General features: G+C 33.0%; 1 long non-coding RNA gene across 1 annotated transcript; it reads left to right on the plus strand.

Moving 5' to 3' along the window:
* Positions 1 to 965: 965 nt before the first annotated feature.
* Positions 966 to 1,641, plus strand: LOC135098619 (uncharacterized). Its single transcript, XR_010267415.1, has 2 exons — positions 966 to 1,068; positions 1,169 to 1,641. It is a non-coding gene; the product is annotated as an uncharacterized LOC135098619 (long non-coding RNA).
* Positions 1,642 to 14,231: the final 12,590 nt, after the last annotated feature.

Below are 14,231 nucleotides of genomic sequence, written 5' to 3' on the forward strand. Positions count from 1 at the left end.
ATACTCGAAATACAAATTTTTGGTAATGTTCTTCACTACATATAGAATGTTATTCATAACCTTTAAAGTTTTGGTACCTAAGAAGTTTAAATACACTTAAAATGCTCAATACTCGTAATGTCTTTTCATTTCCCCATATTGGGTACCTTCCATGCATTTTTTCGTTTTTGTACGAAAGAAGCTGAAAACACTCATAATACTTGTTTTTGGTAAAGTTATTCTCTTTCTCCTTAAAGTATGTTTTTTGCAAGAATGTTAGCGTTTTAGTACGGAACTAGGTCAAAAAACGTGTTTTGTAAATTTCTTTGTTTCCCCATATAGAGAGTTTTCCATGCCTTAGAGCGTTTTGGTGCCTAACACGTTAATAAACACTCAAAAGACACATTTCTGGAACGGCCGTTTCTCTTCGCCATATAAGGTACTTTGCATGCATTTTGGCGTTTTGGTATCAAAACATGTGAAATACGCTGAAAATAAACGTTTTTAATAATATTATTTTAGTGTTTTGGTACCTAAGAAACTTAAAAACACTCATAATACATGTCTCTGGTAATGTCCTTTCATTTCCCCATATTGCCTGCATTTTACGTTTTTCTACATTACATGCCAAAAAAAAAAAAAAATAAATAAATAAATAAATAAATAAATAAATAAACAAATAAATAAACATTAAAAACACTTGTTTTCGTAATGTTTTTATTTTGTTTTTCGCCACAGAGTGGATGCACGCGTTTCAGCGTTTGGTTTATTATAAGTTGAATAACGCTGAAAAGAAAAGTAATGTTTCGTTTCCTCATATAGTGAGCTTTACATGGACTAATAATAATAATAATAATGTGAAAAAAAGAGTCAAAATACACGTTTTTGGCAATGTTGTTCTATTTCTCGATATAGATGTAAGAAGTTGAAGTGGGCGCGCCTGCGAGAGGCTCACAGGCTAGTCAGCGAGGCCCGCCAAAAGGAGTCTTAAGGCCCTGAAGGTTTGTTGTTGTGGGGATTTTGGCGGGAGAGGCGAGCGAGAGAGAGACAGGGTGCAGAGTAGTGGTGGATTTGCCATTTGATTTGCAGGTATGTTATTGGGATTTGTTGTATTCTTTCATGGTGAAACAGTGCACATTGGGGGACATTATTGGGAGATAGGGTGGTGATTTGTACGCTTGGTTGGCAGGAGTTTGGTCTTGGCAGTGTGCTGTGGGACGTCAGTGAGGTGGCACCGTAGCAGATACTGTGAACTAAGAAGGCTGCAGTGAGGAACCTGCTGTCCCTGGCTGCTATGGTGTTAGTACCGCCGTGCATGGAGGAAGAGCTGCAGTACTTCAGGGTAGTGGTAGTGGTGTACCTTCAGCGCGTTGGGTCGGTGTGCGGTTGGGCCTATAGGGTGTGAGGGTCCTGGGGGTACTGGTTAGGGTGGGACAGTGTCAGTGGCATATAACATTTCTTGTGTTGGTGCGTGAAGTGTTTATTTCTCCTGTTTATTTGTATGTGGATTTACCCATTTTCTCATGGGATCAGGTATTTTGGAGTGCCAGCAGTGTGGCCTCTAAGAGTGTTAAGCACTCATATTTTATTTGTGTTTTCTTTATTATGTACTCATTTGTGTTTTCTTTATTATGTACTCAACCATTAAATTTTTAAATTGTGGCCCGGGTTTCTGTGAACCTAAGCAGGAGGTTTAAATTAATCAGTGGGTTCTTGTGGTGAGTGCTTGGTGAGCCTAATTAAGGTAGGTTAACTGTGCCCTAGTTTTGCACTCATTACATAGATATGCTAGCCATGCGTTTTAGTATTTAGTATCTAGAGGCTCAAGACTCCCATAATACACTATACTCGTAATGTCTTTTAGTTTCCGCATATATTACTGTTTTGTTTTCCTTTATAGGGGGTTTTCCATGCGTTTTGCCTAATACGCTCATAACCAGTCAAAAAGACTCGTTTCTGGATATGTCGTCTTTTTTTTCCATATTTTTTTTTGTTATGTGTTTCTGTTTCTCCATATAGAGACATGTTAATGCGTTTTAGCGTCTGGGAGCCTATAAAGTTGATAAACATTTATAATAAAAGTGTCTCGTAATGACCTTTCCTTTCCTCATAGGATACTTTACATGAATATAGGTTTTTTTTTTCGTAACAAGTCCTAAAACACTGAAAATACTTCTTTTTGGTGATGTTATTTTTTATTCATAAAGGTTATTTTTTCATGCGTTTTAGAGTTTTGGTACCAAAGCAGCTGAAAAACACTCAAAAGACACGTTTTTGGTAATGCTGTTTTCTATTCCCATAGAAGGTGCTTTTAATACTTTTTAGCGCTTTGGTGCCTAGCACGCTCATAAGCACTCGAGAAACGTTTCTGGAAATCTCATTCTCTTTTCCCATGGAAGGTGCATTGCATGCAAATACACATTTTTGGCAATATTATTCTGTTTCTCTATATAGAGTGCTATTCATGTGTTTTAACGTTTTGAAACCTAAAAAAAACACAAAAACACTCATAATACACGATTCATGTAATGTCTTTTCTTTTCCGCATTAAGTGTACTTTCCATGCTTTTTGACATTTTTCTACGTAACAAGCTGAAAAACTAGAAAAAAAAAAATCTTGATTTTGGTAATATTATTTTGTTTCTCCATAACATATATTTTTGCATGCATTTTGGAACATAAGAATTTCTAAAACACTCGATAGACACGTTTTGCGTAATGCCGTTTTATATTCCCATGAAGGGTGATTTCCATGCTTTTTACCGCTTTGGTGCCTAACAATATCGAGTATTTTGTATAATTTATAGTGTTTTGATGCCTATTACACTCATAAACACTCAAAAGACACATTTATTCTTTGGAAATCTTGTTTCCTTACCCCATATATGATGCTTTGACTGCATTTTGGCGTTTTGGTAATGTTATTCTATTTCTCCATATAGAGTGCTATTCATGAGTTTTAGGGTTTTGGTAATTAAGAAGCTGAAATAAACTCATAATACACGTTTTTCGTTTTTTTTTTTTTCTATTCCTAATATAGGGTAGTTTGCAGTATTTTGGCGTATCTGTTCATAACAAGCTCAAAAGCCCTCAAAATACTTGTTTTTGTTAGTTATTCTCTTTCCCACATATTTTACATGTGTTTTAGCGTTTTGTTAAGAAAGTAGCTCAAAACACCTGAAAAAAAAGTTTTTTGGTAATGTTTTTTTTTTTTCCAGTATAGAGTGCTTTCCATGCTTTTTAGTGTTTTTGTGTCTAACAAGCTCATAAATACTCAAAAGAAACGTTTCTGTAAATTTCGTTTTGTTTCCCCATATTTTGGGCTCTACATGCATTTTGCCAATTTGGTACCTAACAATGTGAAAGACTCTCAAAATATTCATTTTTGGTAATGTTCATTCGTATTCCAATATAGGTTGATTTCCATGCTTTTAAGCGTTTTGATAGCTAGAACGCTCATAAATTCCCCAAAAATCAAGTTTCTGGAAATTTCGTTTCGTTTGCTCATATGGGGGATTTTGCATGCGTTTTTAGCTTTTTGGTACCTAAGAATGTGAAAAAAAACTCAAAATACACGTTTTTAGTAATGTTGTTCTGTTCCATAATATAGAGGGATATTTAGCCGTTTTTGCGTTTTTTTTATCTAAGAAGTTTAAAAGCACTCATAGAACACGTTTCTCGTAATGTTCTTTCGTTACCCCATACAGGTTATTTTGCATGCATTTCGTCGTTTTCCTACGTTACAAACTCAGAACACTCAAAATACTTTTTCTTTTTTTATAAGGGTATTTTGCATGCGTTTTATCGTTTTGGTACGGAAGAAGCTAAAAAAAAAAAACACACAAAAGATAAGTTTCTCGTAATGTAGTTTTGTATTCCATATAGGGTGATTTCCATGCTCTTTAGCGTTTTTGTGCCTAGCACTCATACAAACACTGAAAAGACACGTTTCTGGGAATCTCGTTTCCTATTCAAATATCGTTTAAAAACATAAATCGCTTATAAACACTCAAAAGAAACGTTTCTGAAAATTTCCTTTGGTTTCCCATTATGAAGGGCTTTTGCATGCATTTTGACATTTTGGTACATAAGAATGTGAAATATACTGAAAAACACATTTTTGCTAATGTTCGTTTCTTCATACTGTATGGTATTTATGCGTTTTAACGTTTTTTTATGCCTAAGAAGCTTAAAAGCACTCATAATGTTTCTCGTAATGTTCTTTCGTTACCCCATATACAGTACTTTCAATGCATTTTGGCGTTTTGTGCGTGAAAAGCTCAAAAACAATGAAAATACTTTATTTTGGTAATGTTATTCTGTTTCTCCATAAAGCGCGTTTTGTTTGCGTTTTAGTTTTGGCAGGTAAGGATATCAAAAAGACTGAAAAGAGATGTTTTGTTTTCTTTTCCCATATAGAGTGTTTTCTTTTTCTCTTTTTGCATTTTCGTGCCTAACACGCTCATAAACGCTAAGAGACACTTTTTTTTTGGGGGGAACTTCGTTTCCTTATCCCAAATAGGGTGCTTTGCATGCATTTTGTCGTTTTGGTACCTAAGAATGTGAAATATACTCAATATATACGTTTTTGTTAATGTTGTTCTGTTTCTTCATATAGAGTGCTATTTATGCATTTTAGCATTTTGACACCAATGAAGCTCAAAAACGCTCATAATACAAGATTCTCGTAATGTCTTTTTATTTCCCCATACAGGGCACTTTCCAAGCATTTTGAGGTTTTTGTACGTAACAAGTATGAAAACACTCAATATACTTTTTTTTTGTAATGTTATTGTTTCTCTATTTGTGTGTTTTGCTTACGTGTTAGCGTTTTGATACGTAAATAGCTCCAAAAAATACTCAAATGACACATTTTTGGTAATATTGTGTTTTTTTCCAATATAGCATATTTTTCATGGGTTTTAGGTTTTTTGTGCCTAACAACCTTACAAACACTCAAAAGGCACGCTACTGTAAATGGCGTTTTCTTTCATCTTATAGAGTGGTTTGCATGCATATTGGGTTATGGCAACTAAGAATGTGAAATGCACTCAAAATGCACGTTTTCTGTTTTTTTTTTTTTTCGTAAGGAATTCTGTTCATGTATTTTAGTGCTTTCGTACCTAATAATAAGTATTTCTCGTAATATTTTTTTTCCGACATGTAAAGTTGTTCTCATCATTTTGCCTTTTTTTTACGTAACATGCTCAAAAACTCTCAAAATGCTTGTTTTATTGGTAGTTATTCTGCTTTCTATACAGGGTTGCATGACTTTGAACATTTTGTTACGTAAGTAGCTCAAAACACTGATAAGAGACGTTTTTAGTAATGTTTTTTTTCTTTTTCTCCATTTCCCATATAAGGTACTTTCCATGCTTTTTATCGTTTTCATGCCTAGCACGCTCACAAACATTCAAAAGACACATTTTTTTTTAAATCTCCTTTTGTTTTCTCATATAGAGAACTTTGCATGTAGTTTCGCGTTATGGGAGCTAACAATGTGAAATACACCCAAAATACACATTTTTGGTAATATTGTTCTGTTTCTTCATAAAGAGTTTTAGCATGTTTGTACCTACGAAGCTCAAAAACACTCATACGACAAGTTCCTTATAATGGCGTTTTGTTTAGCAATATAGGGTATTTTGAATACATTTTGGCGATTTTGTACATGATTTATTACCTAAGAAACAAAAAAAAAGAAAAAAAACACTCATAATACACATTCCTCTTAATATAGTATCGCTTCCCTAAATAGGGAACTTTGCATGCATTTTGGAGTTTTTTTTTAAGTAACAAGCTCAAAAATACTCAAAATAATTGTTCGTGGTAATGTTATTCTGCTTCTCCATATAGAGTGTTTTGCCTGCGTTTTAGCGTTTTAGTACGTAGGTAACCCAAAAACATTGAAAAAGAGACATTTTTGGCAATGTTTTTGTTTTCTCATATACGGTGCTTTCCATGCTTTTTTAGTGTTTTGATGCCTATCACTCTTATAAACACTAAAAAGACAAGTCTCTGGAAATCTCGTTTCCTTTCCCATGTAGTGTGCTTTGCTTTGAATTTGACGTTTTGGTACCTAACAATGTGAAATACACTCTAAATACATCCTCTTGGTAATATTGTTCTGTTTCTCCATATAGACTGCTATTTATGCGTTTTAGCGTTTTAGTATCTAAGGAGCTCAAGACCACTGATAATACACATTTCTCGAAATTTTTTTTTTTTTTTCGTCTCCCCATACAGGGTACTTTTTATGTATTTTTTTGCGTTTATGTACGCAATGAGCATTAAAAAAAAATATTCAAAATACTTATTTTTGGTAATGTTATTCTGTTTCTCCATTATAAATGTTTTTGCATGTGATTTTGCGTTTTGGTGCGTAAGTAACTCAAAAACACTGAAAGGGGTATTGTAGGATCACTAATCCCGTGTTAAATTGCTTATGTTTTGTCCATGCCTTTTAGCGTTTTAGAAACTAGCACGCTCATAAATACTAAAAAAGACACGTTTCTGGAAATCTCGCTTCCTTTCCCCCATAAAGGGTGCTTTGCATTCAGTTTGGCGTTTTGGTACCTACCAAAGTGAAATACACTCAAAATACACATTCTTGTTAAAGTTGTACTGTTTCTCCATATTGAGTGGTATTTATGCGTTTTAGCGTTTTGGTGTCCAAGAAGCTCAAAACCATTGCTAATACACGTTTCTGGTAACTTTTTTTTTTTCTTTTCTCGTTTCTCCATAGAGGGTACTTTGCATGCATTTTGGCGTTTGTCTACGTAACAAACTCAAAAAAAAAATCAAAACTCTTGTTTTGATAATGTTATGTTTCTACATAAAAGGTGTTTTGCATGCGTTATAGCGTTTTGGTATGTAAGTAGGTCAAAAACACTCGAAAGAAACTAACAATGTGAAATACACGTAAAATACATGTTTTGGTAATATTTTTTCTGTTTCTCCAAATGGAGAAACATGCATGCATATGAATGTTTTGTTACCTAATAAGCTCAAAAACACTCGTAATACGCGTTTTTCGTTTTTTTTTTTTTTCCCCTTTCCGCATTTAAAGTAGTTTGAAATATTTTGGCCTTTTGTAAGTAACATGCTCAAAAACATTCAAAATAATTGTTTTTGGTATTTATTTTGTTCTCCATAGAGATACATGCGTTTTAGCGTTATCTTACGTAAATAACTCAAAACACTGGAAAGAGACGTTTTTAGTAATGTTCTTTTGTTTTCCCATATAGGGTGCTTTCCATGCTTTTTAGCGTTTCGATGCCTAGCACGCTTGCTAACACTCGAAAGACACGTTTCTGGAAATCTCGTTTTCTTTCTCCATATGGGATGCTTTCTATGCATTTTGGCGTTTTGGTATCTAACAATGTGAAACACATTCAAAATATACCTTTTTTTTTTTTGTTGTTGTTGCTACTCCATGAAGCTATTCATGCTTTTTAGCGTTTTGGTACCTGAGAAGCTCAAAAGCTCTCTTAACACAAGTTTCTCGTAATGTCTTCTCCTTTCCCCATATAAAGTACTTTCCACGCATTTTTGGCATTTTTCTACGTAACAAGCTCAAAAACACTCCAAATACACGTTTTTACTAGAATTATACTGTTTTTTCCATGAAGGGCGTTTTACATACGTTTTAGCATTTTGATAAGTAGCTCAAAACACTTAAAAGAGACATTTTTGTTGAAGTTATTTTGTTTTTACTCATAAGGTGTTTTCCATGCTTTTTAGTATTTTAGTTCCTAGCGCGTTCGTAAATTCTCAAAAGAAATGTTTCTGGAAATCTCATTTAGTATCCAAATATAAGCTGTTTTGTATTGTTTTTTTTTTTTTTTGACGTTTTGGTACCTAACTAACAAAGTGAAAAAACACTCAAAATACTTCTTTTTGGGTTACGTTATTTTGTTTCACTATAAAAGATGTTTTGCATGCGTTTTAGCGTTTTCGTACATAAGTGGTTCAAAAACACTCAAAAGACACGTTTTTCCTAATATTGTTTTATTTTTCCATACAGGGTGGTATCTATGCTTTTTAACGTTTATCGTGTCTAACACACTTAATAAAATCACAAAAGACACGTTTCTGTTAATGCCGTTTCCTTTCCCCATGTAGGTGACTTTGCATGCATTTTGGAGTTTGTTAACTAACAATGGGAAAAACATTCAAAATACACGTCTTTGGTAATGAAGTTTTATTTCGCTATACAGAATGCTATTGATGCCTTTTAACGTTTTGGTACCTAAGAAGCTTAATAACTCTCATTACACACGTTTCTCTTAATATTATTTTCTTTCCCCATATAGAGTACTTTCCATGCATTTTAGAATTTTTGTACGTAACAAGCTCAAAACCTCTGAAAATACTGTTTTTTTTCGGTAAACTTATACTGTTTTTCCATAAAGGGTGTTTTGCCTGCGTTTTAGCTTTTTTGGTACGTAAGTAGCTTAAAAACATCGAAAAGAGAAGAATTTGATAATGATGTAGTGTTCTTCCACATAGGATACTTTCAATGCTATCTAGATTTTTGGTATCTAAACATGCCATAATCACTCGACAAACACGTTTCTTAAAATGTCGTGTCTTTTCCCCATATAAGGTGCTTTACATACATTTTGACATTTTGGTATATGACAATGGGAAATGCACTCAAAATACATGTTTTTTTTTGGTAGTGTTGCTCTATTTGTCCATGTAGAGAGCTATTCATGCTTTTTAGCGTTTTGGTACTTGAGAAGCTCAAAAATATTCTTAATATACGTTTCTCGTAATGTCATTTTGTCTCCCCATATAGGTTGTTTGCATGCATTTTGACGTTTATGTACGCAACAAGCTCAAAAACATTAAAAACACTTGTAATTTTTTCTTAAGTAAAAATACTTGGTAATGTTACTTTGTGTCTCCACAAAGGGTGTTTTCCATGCGTTTTAGTATTTTGGTACATATGCAGCTCCCAAAAAAAAAAAACCAAAAGACTTTTTTTTGTTTTCCCATATAGGAAGCTTTCCAAGATTTTTAGAGTTTTGCTGTGTAACATACAAAAAATACTCAAAAGATACGTTTCACTTAATCTCGTTTCTTTTTCTCATATAGGGCACATTGCATGCATTTTGGCGTTTTAGTACTTAACAGAGTAAAAAAAAAAAAAAAACACTCAAAATACACGTTTTTTGGTAATATTGTTGTTTCTCTATATGAAGAGTTATTCAATGCTTTTTTGCTTTTTTTTTTTTTGGTACTAAGAAGCTCAAAAACACTCCTAAAACAAGTTATTCGTAGGGTCCTCTTGTTTCCCCATTCTTCCCGTTTCATTTTTGTATTGTTATTCTGTTTCTCCGTATAGAGTGTTATTCGTGCGTTTCAGTGTTTTGGTACCTAAGAAGCTCAAAAATATTAAAAATACACGTTTCTCGTAATGTTCTATAGTTTCGCGATGTAGTGTACTTTGCAAGCTGAAAACACTTAAAATACTTGTTTTTGGTAATGTTACTCTGTATCTCAATAAAGGGGTTTTGCATGCGTTTTAGGGTTTAGTTAGTTAAGTAGCCCAAAAACACTCAAAAGGAACGTTTTTTGGTAATGTTATTTTGTTTTCCCATATCGGGTGCTTTCGATGCTTTTTAGCGTTTTATTGTCAAACATGCACAAAAACACTTATAGGATACGTTTCCTGTAAAATCATTTCATTTCACCGTAGAAGTTGCCTTGCATGCTTTTTGGCGTTTTGTTATTTAATGATGTTAAAAACACACAAAATACACTTTTTTTTTTGTATTCTTAATCTGTTTCTCCATATTGAGTGTTATTCATGTGTTTCAGCGTTTTGGTACATAGCTCAAAAAGAAGCTCAAAAACACTAAAAATACACGTCTCTCGTAATGTTCTTTATTTTCGCGATGAAATGCACTTTTAATATATATTTCCGGTTTTTTACGTAACAAGCAAAAACAAAACAAAAAAAACAGAAAATGCACGTTTTTATTAAAGTTGTTATTGTTTCCCTATAAAAGGTTTTTTGTAAGTGTTTTAGCGTTTCGGTACGTAAGTACCTAAAAAACACTCAAAAGACACGTTTTAGTATTTTTTTTTTCCCATATTGAGTTTTTTTCATGCTTTTTAGTGTTTTCGTGCCTTCAAAGGACATTCAAAAAGACATGTTTATGTAAACGAAATTTCATTTCACAATTGAGGGTGCTTTGCATGCTTTTCGGCGTTTCGGTATTTAAGAATGTTAAAAAAACATTTCATAATGTTGTTCTCTATCCGAGATAGAATGCTATTCATGCGTTTTAGCGTTTTAGTACCTGAGACGATCCAAAGCACTCATAATACATATCTCTAGCAATGATTTTTTCATTACCTCAAATAGGGTTCTTTCCATGCATTTTATCGTTTTTGTACGTAACAAGCTAAAAAGGTTCAAAACACTTCTTTTTGGTAATGCTATTCTTTCTCCATAAAGTGTGTTTTGCAAGCGTTTTAGCATTTCGCTACGTAAGAAGCTAAAAACACTCAAAGGATACGTTTTTTGTAAAATTGTTGTATTCCCATTCAGAGTGATTTCTATGCATTTTAGCGTTTTGGTGCTTAACATGCTCATATACATTCAAAAGAGATGTTTCTGGAAATATCGTTTATTTTCCCCATATGGGATGTTTTGCATGCATTTTGGCACTTTGGTACCTAACAATGCAAAAAACATGAATTTTCGCGTTTTTGTACATACCAATGCTACTAACACTCATAACACACGTTTTTAGTAATGTTGATCTGTTTCTACATATAGAGTGTTGTTGAGAATTTTGTTAGCTAAGGTTAAATAATTCATAATACGTGTGTATTAATAATGCAATATTATTGTAATTAATATTGTTATCTTTCATCATATAAGGTCCATTGCATGCATTTTGCTGTTTCTGTACCTAACGATCTGAAAAATCATCGTAATACACATTTTTGGTAATGGTATTCTGTTTCTCCATAATGAGTGTTTTGCATGAATTTTACCGTTTTGGTACGTAAGAAGCTCAAAAACACACAAAAGACACCTTTTTGTAATGTTGTTTTTTTGTAGGATACTTTCCAAGCATTTTTATTGTTTTGGTGCATAAAACGCTAAAAAAAAAAAAAAAAAACACGTTTCTGGTAATGTCGCTTCGTTTTCCTATATAGAGTGCTTTGCATGCGTTTTGTCAGTTTGGTATCTAACAATATAAAAAACACTCAAAATACACGTTTTTGGTAATGTTCTAATTCTCCACATAGAGGGTTATTCAACGCATTCTCGCGTTTTGGTACCCAAGAACCTCAAAAACACTGCTTATACACGTTTCTCGTAATGTTCTTTCGTTTTCCCATACCGGGTACTTTGCATGCATTTTAGCGTTTATGTACGTAATAAGCTCATAAACACCCAAAATACTTGTTTTTGGTAATGTTAATCTGTGTCTCAATGAAAAGGGTTTTACATCCGTTTTAGCGTTTTGGTAAGTACCTCAAAAAAATTGAAAAGAAACGTTTTTGATAATGTTTTGTTTTCCAATATAACGTGCTTTCCATACTTTTTTTCGCGTTTTGTTGTCTAACATGCACAAAAATTATAAGATACGTTTCTTGTAATGTCGTTTTATTTCAACATAGAGGGTGTTATGCTTGCATTTTGGCAAGCGTCACTCGTAGTGTTCTTTTGTAGCGGTTTCGTACGTAACAAGCTCATAAACACTGAAAATACACGTTTTTGGTAAAGTTATTGTGTCCCTCTATAAAGGGTGTTTTGCAAAGCATCCTATAAGGGGTAAGAATACAAGATATCCAAAAAAAAAAAAAAAACGTATCTTTTGATTGTTTATGAGCGCGTTGAAATGCTGAAATGCTGAAAAAAAAACATGAAAAACACCCAATATAGGGGAAAAAATACCAAGAAAGTGTCTTTTTATTTTTTTTTAACGCCTTACATACCAAAATGCTAAAATGCGTGTAAAACACCCTTTATGAAAAAAAAAAGAATATTATTTCTGTTCAGATTGTTACATAGATAAACGCCAAAATGCATAGAAAGTACCTTAGATAGCGCAACGAAAACACATCACGAGAAACGTGTATTAAAAGTGTTTTAGAGCTTCTTAGGTATCAAAAGGCTAAAACGCATGAACAACACTCCATAAAAAGAAACAGAACATGACCAAAAAACATGCACGCATTTTGGCATTTGGTATCTAACAAAGAGAAATACACTTAAATTACACGGTTCTGGAAATGTTCTGTTTTCCTTTTATCATTTTTTTTACATATAGAATGTTACTCATGCGTGTTTTAGTACCTAAGAAGCTCAAAAACACTCAAAATGGACGTTTCTTGTAATGTCTTTCCGGTTCCTCATATAAAAGTACGTTTTTGACGTGTATTCCCATATGCGGCGATTTCCATGTTTTTTTTTGTTTTTTTTTTAGGGTTTTGATGGCTACAGCGCTGTAAAACAGTCAGAAGACACGTTTCTGGTAATGTTCTTTCCTTTATCCATATAGGGAACTTTGCATGCTTTTTTGAGTATTGATACATAAAAATGTGAAAAACACTCAAAATACACGTTTTTGTTAATGTTCTGTTTCTCGATATGAAGTACATTAATATGTTTTAGCAATATAGCACCTAAGGAGCTAAAAAAAAAAAAAAAAACTCATAATACACGTTTCTAGTGTTTTTTTTTTTTTTCGTTTTCCCATATAGGGTTACTTGCATTCATTTTGGCGTTTTTATACGTAACTAGCTCAAAAATACTCAAAATACACGCTTCTTCTGAAGTTATACCGTTTCTCCATAGAGTTTTTTTTTATATTTTGTATACATTTTTGAAAACACTAAAAAGACACGTTTTTTTTTGTATTCTCGCTCTTAAACACGTAAAAGACACGTTTGTGGTAATGTCTTTTCGTTTCCCCATATAGAAGGGTTTACAAGCATTTTGGCGTTTTGATAGTGAAGTTATACTGTTTCTCCATCGAGATTTTTTTTTTGCATACATTTTTGAAAACACTAAAAGGAGACGTATTTGGTAATACTGTTTTTTTTTTTTTTTTTCCAAAGAATGTACCCTCCATGCTTTTTATCGTGTTGCCTAGCTCGCTCTTAAACACGTAAAAGACACGTTTGTGGTAATGTCTTTTCGTTTCCCCATATAGGAGGCCTTACAAGCATTTTGGCGTTTTGATACCACTAAAAAAAACACACACACACACCCACAAAAAATGTTTTTGGTGGTATTCTTTTTCTCGATATAGAGAGATATTCATATGTTGTAACTTTTTGGTACCTAAGAAGCTCAAAAAAAAAAAAAAAACACTCGTTATACACGTTTCTCATAATGTCCCTTCGTTTCCCCATATAAGGTTGTTTGCGTGCATTTTGTCGTTTTAGTATCTAATGTGCTCAAACACACTCACAAGAGAAGTTTTTGGTAACTTTGTTCATTTTATTCAAACCACATTCTTTGTATGCATTTTGATTTGTTGGTACCGGGGAATGTGAAAAATACTTAAAACCCCAAGTCTTTGGCAATGTTTTTCTCCATATAAAGTATTTTACAATATTACCAAAAAACTTGTGTTTAGGGTGTTTTCGAGTTTATTAGGTACCCAAACCACTCCATATGGAGTGGTTTACACGCATTTTATTGTTTTGGTATGTATGTTTAAATATTAAGTTCAAAAACACCTATCATATGTGAGCGGTGTTTTACATGCTTTTTAGCATTTTGCTACGTAGGAAGTCCATAAACACATAACACTCAAATTTTAATTTTCGTAATGTTCTTTTGCATTAGAATATATGGTGTTTTCTATGTATTTTCGCATTTTTGTGCAATCTATATGTAGATTGCTCTTCATGCCTTTTACAGTTTAGTTCCTTAAGGTCAATGACACTCATAATACACGCGTCAGGTAATTACGTTCTTTTCACCATATAGGGTACTATGCATGCATTTTGTCGCTTCTGTACCTAATAAGCTCAAAAACACTAAAAATAAACATTTTTTGGTAATGTTATTCTGTTTTTCCATAAAGTGTTTTTAACATGCGTTTTAGCATTTTGATACGTAAGAAGCTTCTCATCAATGAAAAGAAACTTTTTTGGAAATATTGTTTTGTATTCCAATATAGGGTGCTTTCCATGGATTTTAGTGTTTGCTGCCTAACACGCTTAAAAAAAAAAAAAAAAAACACTAAAAAGACACGTCTCTGGTAATG

The sequence above is a fragment of the Scylla paramamosain genome, chromosome 1, assembly GCF_035594125.1.
Source record: "Scylla paramamosain isolate STU-SP2022 chromosome 1, ASM3559412v1, whole genome shotgun sequence".
In the NCBI taxonomy this organism is placed as follows: Eukaryota; Metazoa; Arthropoda; class Malacostraca; order Decapoda; family Portunidae; genus Scylla; species Scylla paramamosain.